The sequence below is a fragment of the Notolepis coatsorum genome (genome assembly GCF_963971535.1).
Source record: "Notolepis coatsorum genome assembly, chromosome: 4".
Taxonomy (NCBI): Eukaryota; Metazoa; Chordata; class Actinopteri; order Aulopiformes; family Paralepididae; genus Notolepis; species Notolepis coatsorum.
In genome coordinates, this window is record NC_140168.1 from 134,070,428 (window position 1) to 134,091,894 (window position 21,467).

Sequence of the window (21,467 nt, forward strand, 5' to 3'; positions counted from 1 at the left end):
AGAAATTGATCAAAAAAAAAGAAAAGATGAAGACAAAGATGTCGGACATGGAAGGGAGATCACAGAGAAATAACATCAGACTATGGGGACTGAAGGAAGGAGTCGAAGGGGAATCGATGGCCCTATATGTGGAAACGCTTATCAAGAAGGAATTGAAAGAGACAGGACTGGACAAGATGGAGATTCAGAGGGCCTACAGGGCGCTTGCTCCGAAGCCACAAGCGGGCAGACCCCCGAGAGCGGTGATTATTAACTTTCTGAGATTCGAGGTAAAGGAACTGGTACTCAGAACCGCGTGGAGCAAGAAAATAGAGATCGAGGGGAAAAGGCTGTCGTTTGACCACGACTACTCAACAGCGGTGGCAATGACACGCCGGACCTACGCGGGGCTTAAGAGAACTCTGAAGGACAGCGGAATAAAGTTCCAATCGCCCATGATCTCGCTACGGATTCACTGGAAGGAGGGGACCGTGACATACGCGACGGCGCTGGAGGCGGCGAAGGAGATGAGACGGAGGGGGATGGAGGTAGCGGAGGAAGGAGACGGGAACGAGGTGGAGCCGACGCTGAGCCTACACCCGAGAATGGAGAAGGCACGCGGGTGGACCAGGGTAGAAGACCGGGGTCCTGGAGCGGAGAGAGGAGAGAGAGGAGGGCCGGAGTGAACCGAGGCAGACAGAGGGCGGAGGCAAACAAAGAGGCGAGAGGAGATGAGACACGGGGAAACGAACGGGATGAGTACACACACAAGGAATGGAATAAGCAGCCCAGATAGAAGCACTGTATAAGAACTGACGAAACATATGCATGAACACACACTACAAACGCTGCAGAGGTAAATAAGTAAGAATATAATTAGGCAACAACACATGAAACGAGGGTATACCAACAGTGGCCGGTAGAGGGAGCCGTCGCTCGAGCGAAGGCCTAGGAGGGATGCCCCAGAGGGGACACACAGACACACAAACACAATGAGACCGCAGACATTACGAATGAGGATAATTACAGGGGCGAACAGACATGCCCCAGCTATAGACAATGCATAATGCCTACTGAAACACATACATGAACACACATTGCGAGTATCACAGATGGAAGTAATTAAGAAGATAAATATGCAGCACATAGGAAATAGATTTAAAAAAAAAAATACATGGGCGCACAGTCGCACACAGAGGATACCACACGTTTGACTGGGTGGAAGCCTGGAAGGAGAGGCGATGGAACGTGTGACTCACATTAAGAGAGACCTAGGAGGTGGGGATCTTTGGACAGGAGGAAGGACATATAGAGCACTTTGACCAGGAGCTCTAACGCACTAAACACGAATGCTGGACAATTATAGTGAGAAGATGGGGGCCAGGGCTTCAGGCTAGGGAGAGCCCTCTCACTAAGAGAGCAGTTACTCTTCACCCGCCAGCAGGGGAGAGGGGGGGACACAGGGAACCCCCGAACACCTTGGGAGCACTTTATGTAGGGTTTATGTTTTTCTTTTTTGTTAACTATTATGGGTACACGGTAAAGAGAGCGGAGGCTACAACCGAAGGTAAAATGGTATGTGACATGGGTGGGACTGACAGATGAACAAAGAAGGAATATGGCAAAGGTTAAAGGTATAAAAATGATGTCATTGAACGTAAATGGAATGAATAATCCGATAAAGAGGAGTAAAGTGATGTTGAAATGTAGAAAAGGTGAGATGCAAGTGGTATTTTTGCAGGAGACGCATCTTATAGCACAGGAACACGAGAAACTGAAAAGATTTGGATATGAGAATGCATTATAGTTCCTTTAAACGGACCCTGAGGAGAGGAGTAGCCATATTAATCAAGAACACGGTCAAATTTGAAATGGTCAAAGAAATAAGGGACAAGGAGGGGAGGTTTGTTCTGGTGAAGGGGAAAATAGAGGGACAGATGGTTACGTTAGTAAATGTATATGCCCCCCCGGAGAGTGAGAGATGTTTATTTGAGACCATTTATGACATGATAGCAATGGAATTGGAAGGGATATTGATATGTGCGGGGGATTTTAATGTGGTATTAAATCATGACATGGACACTACAAGTACTAGGAAAGGGAGACCACAAATCAGTAGGTATATGAATATACAAATGGCAGAAATGGGAATTACAGACGTTTGGAGGGGGATGCACGCTTTGGACAGGGAATACACACACTACTCACATCCACACGCGACATATTCGAGAATAGATTATTTCCTTATGACGACGGGGGATAGCTACAGGGTAAAGGAATGCAGAATAGGGGTAGCGGACATATCAGACCACAGTGCGACATATCTGACAGTAGATCTGGAGGGAAGACGGAGGAACACGGTCTGGAGACTGAATGTGGGACTATTGAATAATAAGGGGTTGGTGAGTGGAATTAAGGAGGAGATAGCCAGATATAAGGAGGAAAATGACAACAGGGAGGTCGACCCGAACATTCTATGGGACACACTGAAGGCGGTAATAAGGGGAAAATTGATGGAGAAAGCAGCACTACTGAAGAGAGCCAGAACGGAGACATATCACAATCTGATAGGGAAGCTGAAGGATTTAGAGAGGAAGCACCAGATCTCAAAAGAACAGGAAACACCTCAATCAAAGAGGTAAGGGCCAGGATAAATAAGGAATTATTGACGGAAATAGAAAAGAAAGCAAGGTTTATGAAACAGACGTACTATGAGGGGGGACCAAGGGCGACTAGACTGTTAGCTAGGAGAATCAGGACGCAACAGAAGTTAAACACGATACACACGATAAGAGATACAAAGACTAACGAAATATTGAGAGACCCAGCTGAAATAGAGAGGACATTTAGAGATTACTATAAGACACTATACACACAACCAATAGCAGCGGGAGAAGAGGAAATAGACGCTTTTCTGGAGAAGCTAGAGTTACCATCAATAGGGGTAGAACAGAATGAAGAATTAAATTAAATAATTACAGAACGGGAACTGGAAGAGGCAATTAGTAGAGCAAAGAACAGCAAATCTCCGGGGAGCGACGGATTCCCATCGGAATTCTAGAAGGCATTTAGAGTAGAACTAGCGCCCATGTTAGGAGCGGCATTCAGACACACGATGGAAGAGGGCAAAATGCCACCATCATGGAAGGAAGCCATAATCACCACGATACCGAAAGGGAAGGATAGAGAATTATGTAGTAGTTTCAGATCTGTGTCCATACTCAACGTGGATTATAAGATGTATACATCAATAATATCAAAGAGATTCGAGACATTTATGCCAGACATCATGGATGAAGATCAGACTGGATTCATTATAGGGAGACAGACGCAGGACAACGTAAGAAAGACATTACACATAGTGGAGGAGATACAAAAAGCAGGGGGGGAGTGCGGTACTGATTAGCCTAGATGCAGAAAAGGCATTCGACAGTGTTAGATGGGTATTTTTATATAAAGGCACTAGAGAAATTCGGACTAAACGAAAGGGCAATGAAGACGGTCAAGGCACTATATCAGGAACAGACAGCGAGAATTAAGGTGAATGGCAGCCTGACGGATAGAATCAGACTGGAGAGGGCTACTACATTTACATTTAGTCATTTAGCTGACGCTTTTATCCAAAGCGACTTACAAGTTCTGTACGACAAGCCATCAGGAAGGGCACAACTCTATCAGCTGAGCAACAATGTTGAGTGCTACAGTGTAGGTTAGTTTATTAAGTGCATGACAGTACGGTTAGTTGGGGTTAGATTATTATTATTTTTTATTTTTATTTTTTAATTCAGATAATGGTTGAAGAAGTGAGTCTTTAGTCGACGGCGAAAGATTGGACGTGTTTCGGCTGTCCTAACTGGGGTGGGTAGTTCATTCCACCATTGTGGGGCAAGGACTGAGAATAGGCGACTTCTCTTTGATGACCCTCCCGGAGCTTGGATAGGAGTAGGTCTGAGGCGGCCAGAAGATGCAGAGCGTAGGGGTCTTGAGGGTGTGTAGTTAGAGACCATTGACCGGAGGTAGGCGGGAGCGGTTCCCTTTGCCGCATGGTATGCTAGGTCGAGGGCCTTGAAGCGGATTCGTGCAGCAATGGGGAGCCAGTGCAGGTTCCTAAGAAGTGGGGTGACATGGGCCGACTTCGGTAGGTTTGAGATCAGGCGGGCCGCTGCGTTCTGAATGAGTTGAAGAGGCTTAGTGGCAGTGGCCGGGAGGCCAGCGAGCAGTGCGTTGCAGTAGTCGAGGCGGGAGATGACTGTTGATTGGACGAGGAGTTGGGTGGCTTCTTTTGTCAGGAAGGGGCGGATCCTTCTGACGTTGCTCAGGAGGAACCGGCAGGTTCTGGTTGTCGCTGCGATGTGAGCAGAGAAGTTCAACTGGTCGTCGAGGACAACACCAAGGTTCTTGGCGGTCGGGGACGCGGTCACAGCTGCATTCTCGACTGTGATGGAAAGGTCGGTCAGGGGGGAGGATTTGGCCGGCAGGTGGAGCAATTCTGTTTAGCTTAGGTTCAGTTTGAGGTGGTTGGTCGTCATCCAGGCGGAGATGTCGGACAGACAGGCCGAGATCCGCTCAGAGACGTGGATATCTGAGGGAGGGAAGGAGAGGAAGAGTTGAGTATCGTCGGCATAACAATGGTAGGAGAAGCCATGAGACGTGATAATGTTACCCAGTGATTTAGTGTAGAGGGAGAAGAGAAGGGGTCCTAAAACAGAGCCCTGGGGGACACCCGTCCGCAGGGGGCGGGTGGCCGACAGGGTCCCTCTCCATGACACTTGGTAGGAGCGGTCATTGAGGTATGATGACAGCCATGTCAGCGCAGAGCCAGCCACTCCCATTCCTGCGAGGGCCGTGAGGAGGATCTGGTGGTTGACTGTGTCGAAGGCTGCAGATAGATCTAGGAGAATCAGGACAGAGGAGAGGCCTTTCGCTTTTGCTAAGTGAAGTGCCTCTGTGACCGCAATGAGGGCTGTCTCTGTGGAGTGACCAGTCCTGAAGCCTGACTGATTAGGGTCTAGGAGGTCATTCTGTAAGAGATAAGCAGTAAGTTGGTTGGATACAGCACGTTCAAGTGTTTTAGAAAGGAAGGAGAGAAGAGAGACAGGACGGTAGTTGCCTAAGGGATGGTTTTTTTATGAGGGGCGTGACTCTGGCTTGTTTTAGGTAGGTGGGGACCACCAGGGGTGCAGTGCTGGGCATACGCGGTCAAACGACGTTTGGGCTTCGTCACTGAGGCCGAAGTGCGCGCATCCTATTATTATGCAAAGTCTAGGTGGTAAGTGCCGGCGCGACGACACAAAAATGACTTGTCGCCGGCACTTATCACCTAGACTTTGCATAATAATAGGATACCGACAACCAAATACAAGCCCTGTAGGTGGGGGGTTGCTTGATCTCTCGACTGGAAGGATGAGACAAGGTGTATCATCTGTTCTGTGCGCAACCGAGGGAACATGTATGCACGTCCGCGGGCGTTTGGCCTTCGCCCATATTACGACTGCACCCCTGGGGACCACCCCCGAGTTGAGTGAGGAGTTGATGGTTGCAGTTAGGAATGGGAGGATGTCTGGTGTAATGGTCTGGAGGAGTGGGGAGGGTAGCCGGTCCAGTTGGCATGTAGTCGGACGGTTCGACGTTACCAGTGTCAGGGTCTCGGCTTCTGTAATGGGATCGAAAGATGACCGAGTGAAGGATGAGGTTCTCAATTCAGCATTTGGAATGGGTGGGGGTTGGGAGAAGGAGCTGCGGATGTTCTCCACTTTTTCCTCAAAGATGATCGAAAAGTCTTCGGCAGAGAAAGATGAGGGAGGGGGGGTGGGGGGGAGTGAGGAGGGAGGACATGGTAGCATGCAGTTTGCGAAGATTCTTGGCAGAGGCCTCGATCCTATGGTGAAAGAAAGAAACTTTGGCATTAGTAATGGTTTTGGAGAATGTTAAGAGGTTGTGATATGTGTCGATGTCAGCAGTGAGGCGTGACAGGGATGTTGTCTCTCGCCGACGCTCTTCGACGTTTTCATAGAACCATTGGCACAACTGATCAGACAGACCGAGGACATCAAGGGGATAGAGATAAGGGGGACGGAACACAAATTAGGCCTATTTGCGGACAACGTGATAGTATACATGAGACAACCAGATACGAGCTTCCCGGCACTGATGGATCTACTGAAGGAATATGGCCACTACTCAGGATACAAGCTAAACGTGACAAAGACACAGACCTTACTTAGCGTGGAACTATACTCAAACGACAGAAATTAGGGAGGAGTACGGGATAAGGTGGGACATGGACAAGATTAAATACCTAGGGGTAAACATCACGAGAGGGGTTGGGAAGTTGTTTGAGGCGAATTATACACAGATCAATCAGAACATCAAGAGAGACTTAGAGAGATGGACAGTAATGCCCCTGGACTTCAACTCAAGGATAGAGGTTATTAAGATGAACATACTACCAAGGTTACTATACCTGTTTCAGTCTCTACCCATACAGATACCACAGAACCAATTCAGGGAGTGGGACAGACTGGTGTCGAGGTTCATATGGGCAGGGAGAAGACCACGGGTCAGATATAAAACGCTACAACTACCAAAGGAGAAGGGGGGAATGGCAGTACCCAGCCTACAAGACTATTATTATGCAGCACAGCTGAGAGCAGTGGCGTGCTGGTGCAACGACAACTATGAGGCTAGATGGAAAGACATTGAAAAAGAAGGGGGGGGGGATACAAAGTACAGGTTCTGGTAGGAGATAGGGAACTATTCAAGGAAAAAGAGGAACTGTTAGATCCAATCACCAAGTGCACTTTGATTATATGGAACAGAGTAGTAAAAACACACAAGTTGGGGAAGCAGTCAGGGCTTCTGAGATGGGTAACACACAGGGACCGAAACTAAAGCCCGCCGCCCGCCAGGGGCGGTCAGTTTTTACCTTTGGCGCTTGACACTTAGAGGGCTGCCCGCCGTGTGGCGTGTAGACGTGTAGTTCATAACGATACTCTTATTTTGATTGTGCGAGTACAGATTATAGCCGCTCTCGTCTTTTTTTTCTCCGCTGCGAGATCGTTAAAAAAAGTCCCACATTGCACTCAAGTCAACGGTCCAATCACAGTAGAGTGACGTGACTGGTTTCATGAGAAAGAAAGCAAATGACCAATCGGAAGCTCTCATTTGGCTTGTTTACTTCCTGAAACGCCACCATTGCGATATGCGGGCTGAGCTACCGTTACTGTTTAAACAATGACCCAGTCAACTATTCACTTTTAGTTTAATACATGACGAGGCATTGTCTAACGGTATCTAGCTGGCTAGCGACTGATAGCTGCTGATATCAACAAATGCTCCAGCAATAGTCGACTCGAGTGCATAATACCTCCGTTCCCTCGTTAGCTAGCTTAGCTAGCTCACGTTAGATCTTATCTATCCCAGTAAACTAAATTGTCTTAACGTTATCTACCGGGCTAGCAGTAGCTACAGATAGCTCCTGATATCAATGTCTTATAACATTGATTGAATGCATATTCTAGCTGAGGGCATGTTGAATGTGATTTGACAATAGAACCGTAACGTTATAAATAGGGTCCAGCTGCATCGCCGGAGAATCCTTGCATGCTGAATGTAGGGTCTAGCTGAATATAGGGTCTAGCTGCAGGGCCGGAGAATCCTTGCTGGAGCTGGAGGCTACTCAAGTATACACACAGACTGTTACGAAGGATCAGATTAAACCGAATATATATATTTATTACTTGATATATATTGTATAGTATTTGCATATCGTCTGATATCCCTTGTATATTCTTTGTACATATACACGGAATATCCCTTTACCTAGTACAGACCATAATATTTCGTTCTCCTATTGGATAGCGATCCACTAGGCGCCACTGCCATACCCCCAAGGTCTAGTTCAAAGTCACCGCCAAGGCTTGCCTGGACATGCCCGGTTCTGCGCAAGAATACGAGACAGAAATAAGGCTGGTACTAGATTATTCACCGTACGTATAAATACGTTGCAGGTGGATACAGCAGTTAGTTAACCTAGAAACGTGTTACCCTCAAACGTTAAAGCCTTCATCACGAGTCAACGACCAAGTGAAGTGAGCAACCGTGCGTCTAAATAGAGCACTTATAACCGCGTGCGAATAGGACAGTAAAGTGTCAGAGCTTAGTGGAATAACGTCAAGTTCGACCTAGTTAATGTGAAGTACCGCGCACCGGAGAATCTACACCGGTGAATGCAGAGCCCTTTTCGGCTGGATTATCTATTGCTTTGGTCCTGTGGCTGTTGGAGCGGAGAATCGTCTACACCCACTGCTGTGTGGGACCACCCGTGAGGAGCATCACTCGAGCCCGTCTCTAGGAGAGGCTGGCTGGCTTTCACCTATGCTGCACGCATACTTGGATTATAGCTGCTGCTTTCGTCTGCCGATCAAGGGAGTAATGTACCGCCTCCCGTTAGCAGGAGCTTATTGAGTCCCCGTTGATCCAGACTTTGCATTCGAACTTTCCTCTCCCCCTGCTGGCCTACAACCGGAGGGACCCTACTAGTATCTCCCGCTGCCCTACTAGTGTACCATAGATATAATTCCTAAGATACAGGTGGTATTCATTATCTCCTGCGTAATATTCTAATGGACTTACGCTCTTGACTTATTCACGCACATTCTTCGCCTTACAAGCGCGACTCTAAGTAAAGTAAGGTAATATACTATTATTGCTGCTAATAAATATTATTCTAACCAAGATTTGTGTGGAACCGTGTCATTGTGGAGGTGTTCATCTCATATACCTGTGTACTGTATGGCCAGTAGTAATGTACATAAGACAGTAGTGGTTTAATGATACCATACTTATTAATACAGTCAGGGAATTGTACCCCTCAGTTACACAGACAGTGGAGCTGTTTGCAGATAGCAAGCATTTTGACTTATTGCGTGATGGCGATGTCTCGCAGATAATACAACTACAAGTATGATTATATAATATATATTTTATTTCAATTTTTTTTTATATAAAATATATATATATTTTTTTTTAATCAAAAAAAATTTGGCAGGTAAGAAATATGCTTGGCGGGTAGACTCTTCCCATCTACCCACCACTGGCCGGTGAGTCAAAACGTTAATTTCGCTCCCTGGTAACACACGACAAGAGGTTCGAGCCAGGGAGGATGGACCATGGATTCAGGAGGTGGGAAAGGGGGGGGGGGGGCAACAGCGATATACAAAATGATAGAGAAGGGGGAAATGCAGACCCTACAACAACTGAAGGAGAAATTTGTATTAGAAAACAGGGACCACTTCAGGTATCTACAGATTAGAGATTACTACAACAAAGAAATAAGGGGGACAAAGATGAGGAACAGAATGGAATAATTAGGATGATAGTAAGGGCGTACGAAGGGGGGAAAGGAAGGGTAATATCAGCACTGTACCGGGCTATAATGGCCAGCAAGGGACACACGACCAACTATATAAAAGAGAAATGGGAGAGGGAACTAGAGATAGAAATCACAGAGAAGGAATGGGACAACATATGTGAGGTGCAGCACACAACAACAGGGTCAAGGGTATGGAAGGAATTTGGATGGAAGAACATAATCAGGTTCTTTATAACCCCGGAGTTGAAGGAAAAGTATGCACCAGCACAAAAGACATGCTGGAGGATGTGTGGGAAGGAGGGGCAAATCACACACACGTATTCTGGGGATGTCAGAAGCTGAAGGGGTATTGGGAGGAGATAGGGGAGGCAATAACCAGAATAATAGGATACGGGATACCCCAGACAGGCCTGGTGCTATACTTAGGGGACTTGACGCACAAGGGTATACAAGGGGGAGACAAATATTTAATAAAGATAATGCTGATATCGGCCAGAAAAGCAATAACGAGGCAGTGGTACAAGGAAGACCCACCGACAATAACACAATGGGAAGGAATAGTAGAGGAGATACAGGATATGGAGAGGATAACGCACATGCTGAGGCTACAGGAGGAGACATTTTGGGAAAGATGGGGAAAGTGGGAGGACTATAAGGGGGACGGGAACGACATCACAGAGGGAGAAGCGAATGCAACACAAGAAGGCGAAGGATGAGGGAGGAAAGAGGTTCGAGGAGGGTCATTAAACCCGTGTCACACACTTTACCTTAGTCAGTAATTTTTTTTTTTTGAGGGTATTATAATTTTTTCTTTATTGTCTATGCCTGTTTAAGGGCGATGTACATTCCGTCTTTGTATTATGTGCCTGGAAGACCAACTGATGTGAGATTAATATTCACCGATGATGTTGTTTGTATGTGGGTGAATCAAAATGCAAAGAAAAATTTAGTTTAAAAAAAATAGAAAGGGCGAAGGATAAGGGAGGAAAGAAGTTCAAGGAGGGTCACTGGACCCATGTCGCACACTTTTGCCTTAGTCAGTATTTTATTTTTTTGAGTGGGTATTATAATTTTTGTATGCCTGTTTAAGGGCGATATACACTCAGTCTTTGTATTATGTGCCTGGAAGACCAACTGATGTGGGATTAATATTCAAGGATGATGTGGTTTGTATGTATGTAAATCAAAATACAAAGTAAAATTGAGTTTAAAAAAGAATAAAGAGGGCGAAAGATAAGGGAGGAAAGAGGTTCAAGGAGGGACACTGGACCCAGGTCGCACATTTTTGCCTTAGCCAACATCTTTATTTTTTAGTAGGTACTAGTTTTTTCTTTATTGTCTATGCCTGTTTTTTTTTTATCCACTTTTTCTCCCATTTTCTATATTTTCTCCCATCCCAATTTCGTATCATCCAATTCAACCCTCCCCCGTCACGAACGCTGTTTCTTGCCTCCCACAAGCCGGCTGCAATGTGGACTAAGTCATACATAGCACAAGTCCCCTCCGGTACTTGAGGTAACAGCAGTCGCATCTTTTCACCTGCGCAGCTCGATCTCTCAGTGGCGAGGAGTAACGCGTGGGAGGCTCACACTGCCCCCGACACTTCCTGATTCTACTGCGCAGGCGCACCAACCGACCTGTAGGAGTCGCTGTCCACAACGCCCGATCCCCACCCATCAGTTTCCCACCCCCTAATACGGCCAATGTGTATTAGTATGAACGACCAGCTAAACTGAAAGCAATGTGGAGCGCTGGGCTCGAACAGTCGAGCCCAGCGTCTCCGCATTCGTGGCGAGCGCCTTGCCCACTACGCCACGTAGCCGCCCCTCGTCTATGCCTGTTTAAGGAGGATATACATGCCGTCTTTGAATTATGTACCTGGAAGACCAACAGATGTGAGATGAATATTCAAGGATGAGGTTGTGGGTATGTTTGAGAATCAAAACACAAAGGAAAATGGAGTTTTAAAAAAAAAAAGATAAAGAGGGCGAAGGATAAGGGAGGAAAGAGGTTCAAGGAGGGTCACTGGACGCACATTATGGTCTTAGTCAGTATTTTTATTTATTTATTTTTCTGCAGGTATTGTACTTTTTTCTATATTGTTTAGGCCTATATAAGGGCGATGTACATTACGTCTCTGTATTATGTACCTGGAAGACCAACCGATGTGAGATTAACATTCAAAGATGTTGTTGTTTGTATGTCTGTGATTCAGTATGCAAATAAAAATTGAGTTTAAAAAAAAATTAAAAATGATGAACCTACACAATACGGTTTGGCTGCTCTAGTTTTGATCTTCAATGGGAGGCTACAATGGGGCAAAAATCACAGTGGAACCTCACTCTCCAGGTCTATAGATCACAGTGGAACCTCACTCTCCAGGTCTATAGATCACAGTGGAACCTCACTCCCCAGGTCTATAAATCACAGTGGAACCTCACTCTCCAGGTCTATAGATCACAGTGGAACCTCGCTCTCCAGGTCTATAGATCACAGTGGAACCTCACTCTCCAGGTCTATAAATCAGTGGAACCTCACTCCCCAGGTCTATAGATCACAGTGGAACCTCACTCTCGAGGTCTATAGATCACAGTAGAACCTCCCTCCCCAGGTCTATAGATCACAGTGGAACCTCACTCTCCAGGTCTATAGATCACAGTAGAAACTCACTCCCCAGGTCTATAGATCACAGTGGAATCTCACTCCCCAGGTCTATAGATCACAGTGGAACCTCACTCTCCAGGTCAATAGATAACAGTGGAACCTCACTCCCCAGCAGGGTTTCCGTTAGCCGGTAATTACCGGTATTTGACCGGCAAAATCTGTTGAAGTCCGACATATTTAATCTCTCCGGTCTTAATGTCCGGTGAAAATAATTCCCTCTAAGCACAATTTGATTATTTGAATTGTATTAAAATAGGCTAAAATTAAATAGCCAATGCGATGAACGAAACAATCATTACATTTGTTTCATCGTTGCTTCACCAAGCAGGTATAATAATGACATCGATGTTGTCAGCGGGAGCTTAGTGCTGGGTTTGCAAGTGCATGCAGCTGCAGAGCCACAGAATCCACCATGTGTGCCGGCACAGTGCAGTACTCCAATTCAGCCATTGGCAATTCAGCTGTTGGGTGGGGGGCGCTGCTGAGCGGTCCCCAGATAGGGCTTGAAAACAGCTGAATCTGCTGCTCTGCAGCGGCATACTCTCGCAAATAAGTCATTGGGAGGTGGAGAGTCATCACGCAAACCCACGATAATGTTGCTGTCTCTCTGCCAAATTTCTCAGTTCTTCACTTGATATAATTAATACAAATGTCCAATATAACGGAATTCGTTAGCTCATAAAAATGTGATTATAACAGACTGCTGTTTATTAATGTCGGGCCGACTGCCCACAGACACCTATTTGATTTAAAGTCAGCAGCAGCACGGAGTCTCTGGACTTATTTTATTTGGAATATAATGACTGTATACGCAAAAGTAGCCTAGTTTTAAGTTAAAATATTATAAATCTACATGCCTTGAGGATGTCATTCTTTATATAGCCTGCCTATCAATTGTTTTTAAGCTCAATAAACTCTGACCGGAATTTCTCTCATTTGACCGGTAGACCCTGAGACTGGCAACAATTTTTTCTAACGGAAACCCTGCTCCCCAGGTCTATAGATCACAGTGGAACCTCACTCCCCAGGTCTATAAATCACAGTGGAACCTCACTCCCCAGGTCTATAGATCACAGTGGAACCTCACTCCCCAGGTCTATAGATCACAGTGGAACCTCACTCTCCAGGACTATAGATCACAGTGGAACCTCACTCTCCAGGTCTATAGATCACAGTGGAACCTCACTCTCCAGGTCTATAGATCACAGTGGAACCCCACTCTCCAGGTCTATAGATCACAGTGGAACCTCACTCTCGAGGTCTATAGATCACAGTGGAACCCCACTCTCCAGGTCTATAGATCACAGTGGAACCTCACTCTCCAGGTCTATAGATCACAGTGGAACCTCACTCTCCAGGTCTATAGATCACAGTGGAACCTCACTCTCCAGGTCTATAGATCACAGTGGAACCCCACTCTCCAGGTCTATAGATCACAGTGGAACCTCACTCACCCAGGTTGTTTACCAACAAGTGAAACCCAGTGCGCAGACTATAATAACCTCACATAGAGTACATGGCTAAGGATTCAAGCTGATTAGGTCCAACCGGTGGATTATAAACAGGAGGTGACCGGCTATTCCTAGCCACTGGCACACTCCTACGCAGAGAGTTGGACAGCGTCCCACCGTTTGGCAGGCTGTGGTCATACTGGCAGCTCTGCGTAGGAGTTCCTGGCTAGAGTGTCCCCTAGGTGTTCCCTGTGACATTAGGCAAGGTGCCGTCATGCTGCTCATCTGAGATGGAACACTGGACACGAACAAACTATAAAAAGGGACATTTCACCTATAACTGAACTCTATTTTTTTTAATCCACTTTTTCTCCTCTTTTTCTATTTTTCTCCCATCCCAATTTAGCCGTGCCAATTCTCCCCTCCCCTGTCTTGAACGTTGCTCGCATATGCCCCCCACTGGCCGGTTGTAGGGAGGATAGAAGCCCATCGCATGTCCCCTCCGATACATGTGGAGGCAGCCTGTCACATCTTTTCACCTGCCAGCGCGGACTCTCATTTGGCGAGGAGTAACGTGTGGGAGGCTCACACTGCCCCCGCCATTTTCCTGTTTCTGCTGTGCAGGCGGCGTGAATATTAAAGGCAACCAACTTGTGTTCAGCTTTTCGTTCAGCGTTTCTCTGATTGGCCACACGGCCAATCAATCAATCCACTAGCACACGCCCTTGCGGCGCGGCAGAAGCGCTGGTCGAACCAGCGGTGTTCTGTTGTGTGACTGTACTACAGCGGTGTTCTGTTGTGTGACTGTACTAAACTCTTCCACCACATGACCGACATTTGACATACAGTACACCTCCTATCTATGTTGGGATTATGTTTGGTCATGACAAAACAATAAAAATCGCTACTGTTAGTAATGCTGCCACCACCCACTTCAATGACAGAGCTCTCATATTTGCGAATGCATAAACTATATCTTAAATTATGGCGATGTGTCTAATATTAAATAGCCCTCGTCCAATCAACAGTCATCTCCCGCCTCGACTACTGCAATGCACTGCTCGCTGGCCTCCCGGCCACTGCCACTAAGCCTCTTCAACTCATTCAGAACGCAGCAGCCCGCCTGATCTCAAACCTACCGAAGTCGGCCCATGTCACCCCACTTCTTAGGGACCTGCACTGGCTCCCCATTGCTGCACGAATCCGCTTCAAGGCCCTCGACCTAGCATACCGTGCGGCAAAGGGAACCGCTCCCGCCTACCTCCGGTCAATGGTCTCTAACTACACACCCTCAAGACCCCTACGCTCTGCATCTTCTGGCCGCCTCAGACCTACTCCTATCCAAGCTCCGGGAGGGTCATCAAAGAGAAGTCGCCTATTCTCAGTCCTTGCCCCACAATGGTGGAATGAACTACCCACCCCAGTTAGGACAGCCGAATCACGTCCAATCTTTCGCCGTCGACTAAAGACGCACTTCTTCAACCATTATCTGAATAAAAAAAAAAAAAAAAAAACAATAAAAAAAATCTAACCCTAACTAACCGTACTGTCATGCACTTGTCCTAATAAACTAACCTACACTGTAGCACTCAACACTTTGATGAACATTGTTGCTCAGCTGATAGAGTTGTGCCCTTCCTGATGGCTTGTCGTACAGAACTTGTAAGTCGCTTTGGATAAAAGCGTCAGCTAAATGACTAAATGTAAATGTAAATGTAATATGGCTGTCGCGAAGTCATTGATAAGCGACAGCCATATTAGACACATAGCCATAATTTAAGATATAGTTTATGCATTCGCAAAATATGAGAGCGCGCCGCTGTCATTGAAGGGCTTCCTACAACAGAGCACCGCCGCTGCTGCTGTTGAAGCTGTATCAAGCCGGCGGCGGCGCACGAAAGCCGGGGATAAACCACCGCGTCGCCCCGCTGGCGCTTCAGGCTCAGCAGCCTCCACGGGCGAAATAACATATAACGTTACAGTTCCACACTGATGTACAGTGAGTGTCTAATATGGCTGTCGCGAAGTCATGCCTCTCCCTCTGACAATATCATAATGATGTGTTTTCTATATTATATCCACAATCATTCATCTAAAAAATTGTATGGGCTTTGATTAAACATGTAACCTACACCTACTGTAACTTACTGTACCTCTGCTTCCTACAGCACAGCAGGTAATGGCGTTAATCAATGTAACGCGAAACATAATAACGTTACGCTTTCTAGTTCAGCGCATTTCATAACTGTATGGGCTTTGTTTATACACGAGTGATTCTGGTAGTTGGTTGTTAAAAACGCGAAACATAATAACGTTACGCTTTCTAGTTCAGCGCATTTCATAACTGTATGGGCTTTGTTTATACACGAGTGAAACAGCAGCCCAACACAAGTGCGTTGGAACAGCAGCCCATGGTACACAAGGCGCGCTGCCGCTCGCTTGCGCTCCTTGGATTTCATTTGGGACGTGGGACGACTGCGCTTGCCTGCGCGTGGGGGCGGGGGGGGCGCGGCCAATCAGAGAAAAGCCGAACACAAGTTGGTTGCCTTTAATATTCACGCGTGCAGGCGCCCCAACCGACCTGTACGAGTCGCTGTTTACAACGTCCAGATTACCACCCATCGACTTCCACCCGCTAACTCTGCCAATTGGCGATACCAGTGCATACATTTAAAAAAAAAAAAAAAAGTATTAAATTATATAAATTATACTTTTTTTTTATACAGCTACTGTTTTATATATACTGTTTTTTAGTAATAACTAGAAAGTAATGGTATTTATTCAACAACAGGTGATTGATTATGATACTAATACAAATATATACACTGAGTATGGGGCTGCAGCACTGCAGATATACCCTACTCCAACGATCCACACGGACATTACACGGTGTTGCACTCGTTACCAAGTGGCTCTGCAGATATACCCTACTCAGTCTACCGTTGGAGAGGATCTGTTGTGATTTTTGCACAATAAATATTCAACATTCTCTTTTGAGACTCGCCTCAGACTCTTATCATTTGGCACTAAAAGCTAAACATTGTCACCGATATGGCTGTCCGCAACATGTCATTAATTGTGTACGCGAGGTGGTTCAGTGACGACGCTAACGTGAGCTAGGTTAGCTAGCATGGAGCTACCGGCAGATGGAAAGACTGTAACTTTACTGGTGAAAATGTGATTTACGTTGGAATACTCCTTTGCCAAATTGCTGTACTTTGCTTGCAGGTCTGCAGCCATTATTGCTGGATTATGAATAGTCCCAACTTTAGCCAAGGTAACGTTAAGCTAAAACTAGCTCTTCAGCTAATGCTAACACCAGCAAGCGAACCCATCAGAGCTCCCCGTCACACTGCTTTGTTGGGACGATGGCATTTAAGAAAGTATCTGCTGTTAAAATGACAAACAGCATTGACACTTTAATTCACGGTCGGTTAAACACACGTTTGTTTTATAATGCTCACAGCAGACCGCAGTGTTGTTGATAAATTACGTGGGGCCGGGGGGATTTAAGTTCTGCAAAAAAAGGTTCTGCACCGTTGCAATCGTACGGTGCACAGCCCGTACTGTACCGGAGGACCACATTGACGCGGTACAGTACGTATCCGCGTACCGTTACACCCCTAATATTTGGTAATTTCTGTAAAATTTTCAGGTTTTCCAGGGACGAGTGAAAACCTGAACTGGGCAAAACAGTAGCTGCTTAATGTATTTTGAGTGGCTTAATAAAACATGAAGACTTCATTTATCTCATCCTACAATTAATTAAGTCTGTGTCAGAATAATCAATTAATCAATTATTCAACCGAGAGCTTCATAATCAATGTTCAACGAGTTGATTTATTTCTTATGTCAGACTTTTACTTGGGCTGGTAAAAATAAGTTTGCCGGGGCAGATTAATAAAGGATGAGCGTCTCGGCCTCGTGTCTGGTGCTGGAAGGAGGAGTCCAAACTGAATGAAGAAGGAGTCCAAACTGAATGAAGGAGGAGTCCAAACTGAATGACAAACTGAATGAAGGAGGAGTCCAAACTGAATGACAAACTGAATGAAAGGAGTCCAAACTGAATGAAGGAGGAGTCAAAACTGAATGAAGGAGGAGTCCAAACTGAATGAAGGAGTCCAAACTGAATGAAGGAGGAGTCCAAACTGAATGAAGGAGGAGTCCAAGCTGAATGAAGGAGGAGTCCAAACTGGATGAAGGAGGAGTCCAAACTGAATGAAGCAGATTTCCACACTTGGACCTCCTTCACTTTATTCACTGAAGTAAATACCAGGGAACAGGACTGAAGTAAATACAGGGAACAGGACTAAGGTAAATACAGGGAACAGGACTGAAGTAAATACAGGGAACAGGACTGAGGTAAATACAGGGAACAGGACTGAAGTAAATACTAGGGAACAGGACTGAAGTAAATACAGGGAACAGGACTGAAGTAAATACAGGGAACAGGACTGAAGTAAATACAGGGAACAGGACTGAAGTAAATACAGGGAACAGGACTGATAAATACAGGGAACAGGACTGAGGTAAATACCAGGGAACAGGACTGAGGTAAATACAGGGAACAAGACTGAGGTAAATACCAGGGAACAGGACTGAGGTAAATACAGGGAACAGAACAGGACTGAAGTAAATACAGGGAACAGGACTGAGGTAAATACAGGGAACAGAACAGGACTGAAGTAAATACAGGGAACAGGACTGAGGTAAATACAGGGAACAGGACTGAAGTAAATACAGGGAACAGGACTGAGGTAAATACAGGGAACAGAACAGGACTGAAGTAAATACAGGGAACAGGACTGAGGTAAATACAGGGAACAGAACAGGACTGAAGTAAATACAGGGAACAGGACTGAAGTAAATACAGGGAACAGGACTGAAGTAAATACAGGGAACAGGCCTGAAGTAAATACAGGGAACAGGACTGAAGTAAATACAGGGAACAGGACTGAGGTAAATACAGGGAACAGGACTGAAGTAAATACAGGGAACAGGACTGAAGTAAATACTAGGGAACAGGACTGAAGTAAATACAGGGAACAGGACTGAAGTAAATACAGGGAACAGGACTGAGGTAAATACAGGGAACAGGACTGAGGTAAATACAGGGAACAGGACTGAAGTAAATACTAGGGAACAGGACTGAAGTAAATACAGGGAACAGGACTGAAGTAAATACAGGGAACAGGACTGAGGTAAATACAGGGAACAGGACTGAAGTAAATACAGGGAACAGGACTGAAGTAAATACTAGGGAACAGGACTGAAGTAAATACAGGGAACAGGACTGAAGTAAATACAGGGAACAGGACTGAGGTAAATACAGGGAACAGAACAGGATTGAAGTAAATACAGGGAACAGGACTGAGGTAAATACAGGGAACAGGACTGAGGTAAATACAGGGAACAGGACTGAAGTAAATACAGGGAACAGGACTGAGGTAAATACAGGGAACATAACTGAAGTAAATACAGGGAACAGGACTGAGGTAAATACAGGGAACAGAACAGGATTGAAGTAAATACAGGGAACAGGACTGAGGTAAATACAGGGAACAGGACTGAGGTAAATACAGGGAACAGGACTGAGGGTAAATACAGGGAACAGGACTGAAGTAAATACAGGGAACAGGACTGAAGTAAATACAGGGAACAGGACTGAGGTAAATACAGGGAACAGGACTGAGGTAAATACCGGGAACAGGACTGAGGTAAATACCGGGAACAAGACTGAGGTAAATACAGGGAACAGGACTGAGGTAAATACCGGGAACAAGACTGAGGTAAATACAGGGAACAGGACTGAGGTAAATACAGGGAACAGGACTGAAGTAAATACCGGGAACAAGACTGAGGTAAATACAGGGAACAGGACTGAGGTACAGGTCGGACTGAAGTAAATACCGGGGTGTGATCTGGGACGTTGCTGTGAGGCGACAGTGTTAACCACTACACCACCGTGCCGCCAAAACCCCTCAGATAACAGACGGTTCAAACGCTGACTAACATCTAGCTTTAAGACATAATGCAGTAAGACTTTTCTGTAAGACATATCTGTGATATTAATCTGGTGCTACTCCCTTCGGAACTCCTCCTCCTCCTCCTCCTCCTCCTCCTCCTCCTCCTCCTCCTCCTCCTCCTCCTCCTCCTCCTCCTCCTCCTCCTCCTCCTCCTCCTCCTCCTCCTCCTCCTCCTCCTCCTCCTCCTCCTCCTCCTCCTCCTCCTCCTCCTCCTCCTCCTCCTCCTCCTCCTCCTCCTCCTCCTCCTCCTCCTCCTCCTCCTCCTCCTCCTTCTTCTTCTTCTTCTTCTTCTTCTTCTTCTTCTTCTTCTTCTTCTTCTTCTTCTTCTTCTTCTTCTTCTTCTTCTTCTTCTTCTTCTTCTTCTTCTTCTTCTTCTTCTTCTTCTTCTTCTTCTTCTTCTTCTTCTTCTTCTTCTTCTTCTTCTTCTTCTTCTTCTTCTTCTTCTTCTTCTTCTTCTTCTTCTTCTTCTTCTTCAGGGAAAAGACACATGATAAACACTTTTTTGTTTTACTGTACTTGTGCTGTTTAATGACAATACATTTGAATCTAATCTAATAAAACAAGGGCTACAAATGATGAACTATCTTGATGGAGTTCTGAATCCTAAACACACTCCGATCTAATGAATTGTAAATGCATGAAGCTACTCTTCAACAGATCAATGGAACATGAAGGATAAATGCTCTGCTCCAAGAACTCTGAAATATCAGTGAACCGGTCATACTGGGTCCATGGTCCCTAGACGTTCAGCTCAGCGGCTCCCCCTGGCCACGAGACCTGGCTACTGCGACATGCATCTTTCTTAAAATAAAACAAGATAAGATATTCCTTTATTGATCCCCTTGGGGAAATGTGGGCAACATAGAAACATGGGGGGGGGAGGAGAGGTACAGGTATGGATGGGGTAATCGTAGAAAGATATAAATATAGGCAATACAATTTTATCTGAATATAAAAATATGAGGAAAAAATAAACAGATTGTAATTCTACAGAGATCTAGGCTATAGGGTCATTGCTGTAACCTATAGGTCTCTATGTTGCAACATGTCATTCTACAGAGATCTAGACTATAGGGTCATTGCTGTAACCTATAGGTCTCTATGTTGCAACATGTCATTCTACAGAGATCTAGACTATAGGGTCATTGCTGTAACCTATAGGTCTCTCTATGTTGCAACATGTCATTCTACAGAGATCTAGACTATATGGTCATTGCTGTAATAGGTCTCTCCATGTTGCAACATGTCATTCTACAGATATGTCAAGGGCAGACAGACGTGCACCCAGTGCTTTTAAAAAGCTTAATGTTTTTGTTGATGATAAAGTCTATGACTGTGATATGAGGCACCAAGCATCACATCTAGACTGGCCTATTTTCCTGTGCAATATAGAGCCTGTTTGTGACTCTTTTCCTAAATATAGAGTCTATGTTTGTGACTATTTTCCTAAATATAGTCTATGTTTGTGACTCTTTTCCTAAATATAGAGTCTATGTTTGTGACTCTTTTCCTAAAGTCCACCCACCGACCAGTTCCAACCCATCAACAGGTTGAGTCTTGCTTCCATCTCCTAGTGCAGTGCTTCTCAAACTTTTTCTGTCAGGCCCCCCTTTGGCGGACGAAAATATTTCAGGCCCCCCCTCGCCCCAACAAAATAGTCATGAAATGGGCCATGTTTAAATTTATTGAAATAACACCAATATCGTGACCTTTCAAATTGTGCAACCACTTTACAACTGTGCAATTGTGCAACAACATAACAATACAGTCCAATACACTCAAAGACTGTGCTTTTTCAAAAATAAAGACATCTTGTAACATTGCAATACAATTCAATGGACACTCAAGACTGCTTTTTCAAAAATAAAGACATCTTGTAACATTGCAATACAATTCAATGGACACTCAAGACTGCTTTTTCAAAAATACAGACATCTTGTAACATTGCAATACAATTCAATGGACACTCAAGAC

General features: G+C 45.4%; 1 protein-coding gene across 3 annotated transcripts in view; it reads right to left on the reverse strand.

Annotated features, from left to right (window-relative positions):
• dtx4a (deltex 4, E3 ubiquitin ligase a) overlaps positions 1-21,467 on the reverse strand; it is a 159,843-nt gene that overhangs the window by 89,096 nt on the left and 49,280 nt on the right. The gene's annotated exons all lie outside the window — the stretch shown is intronic.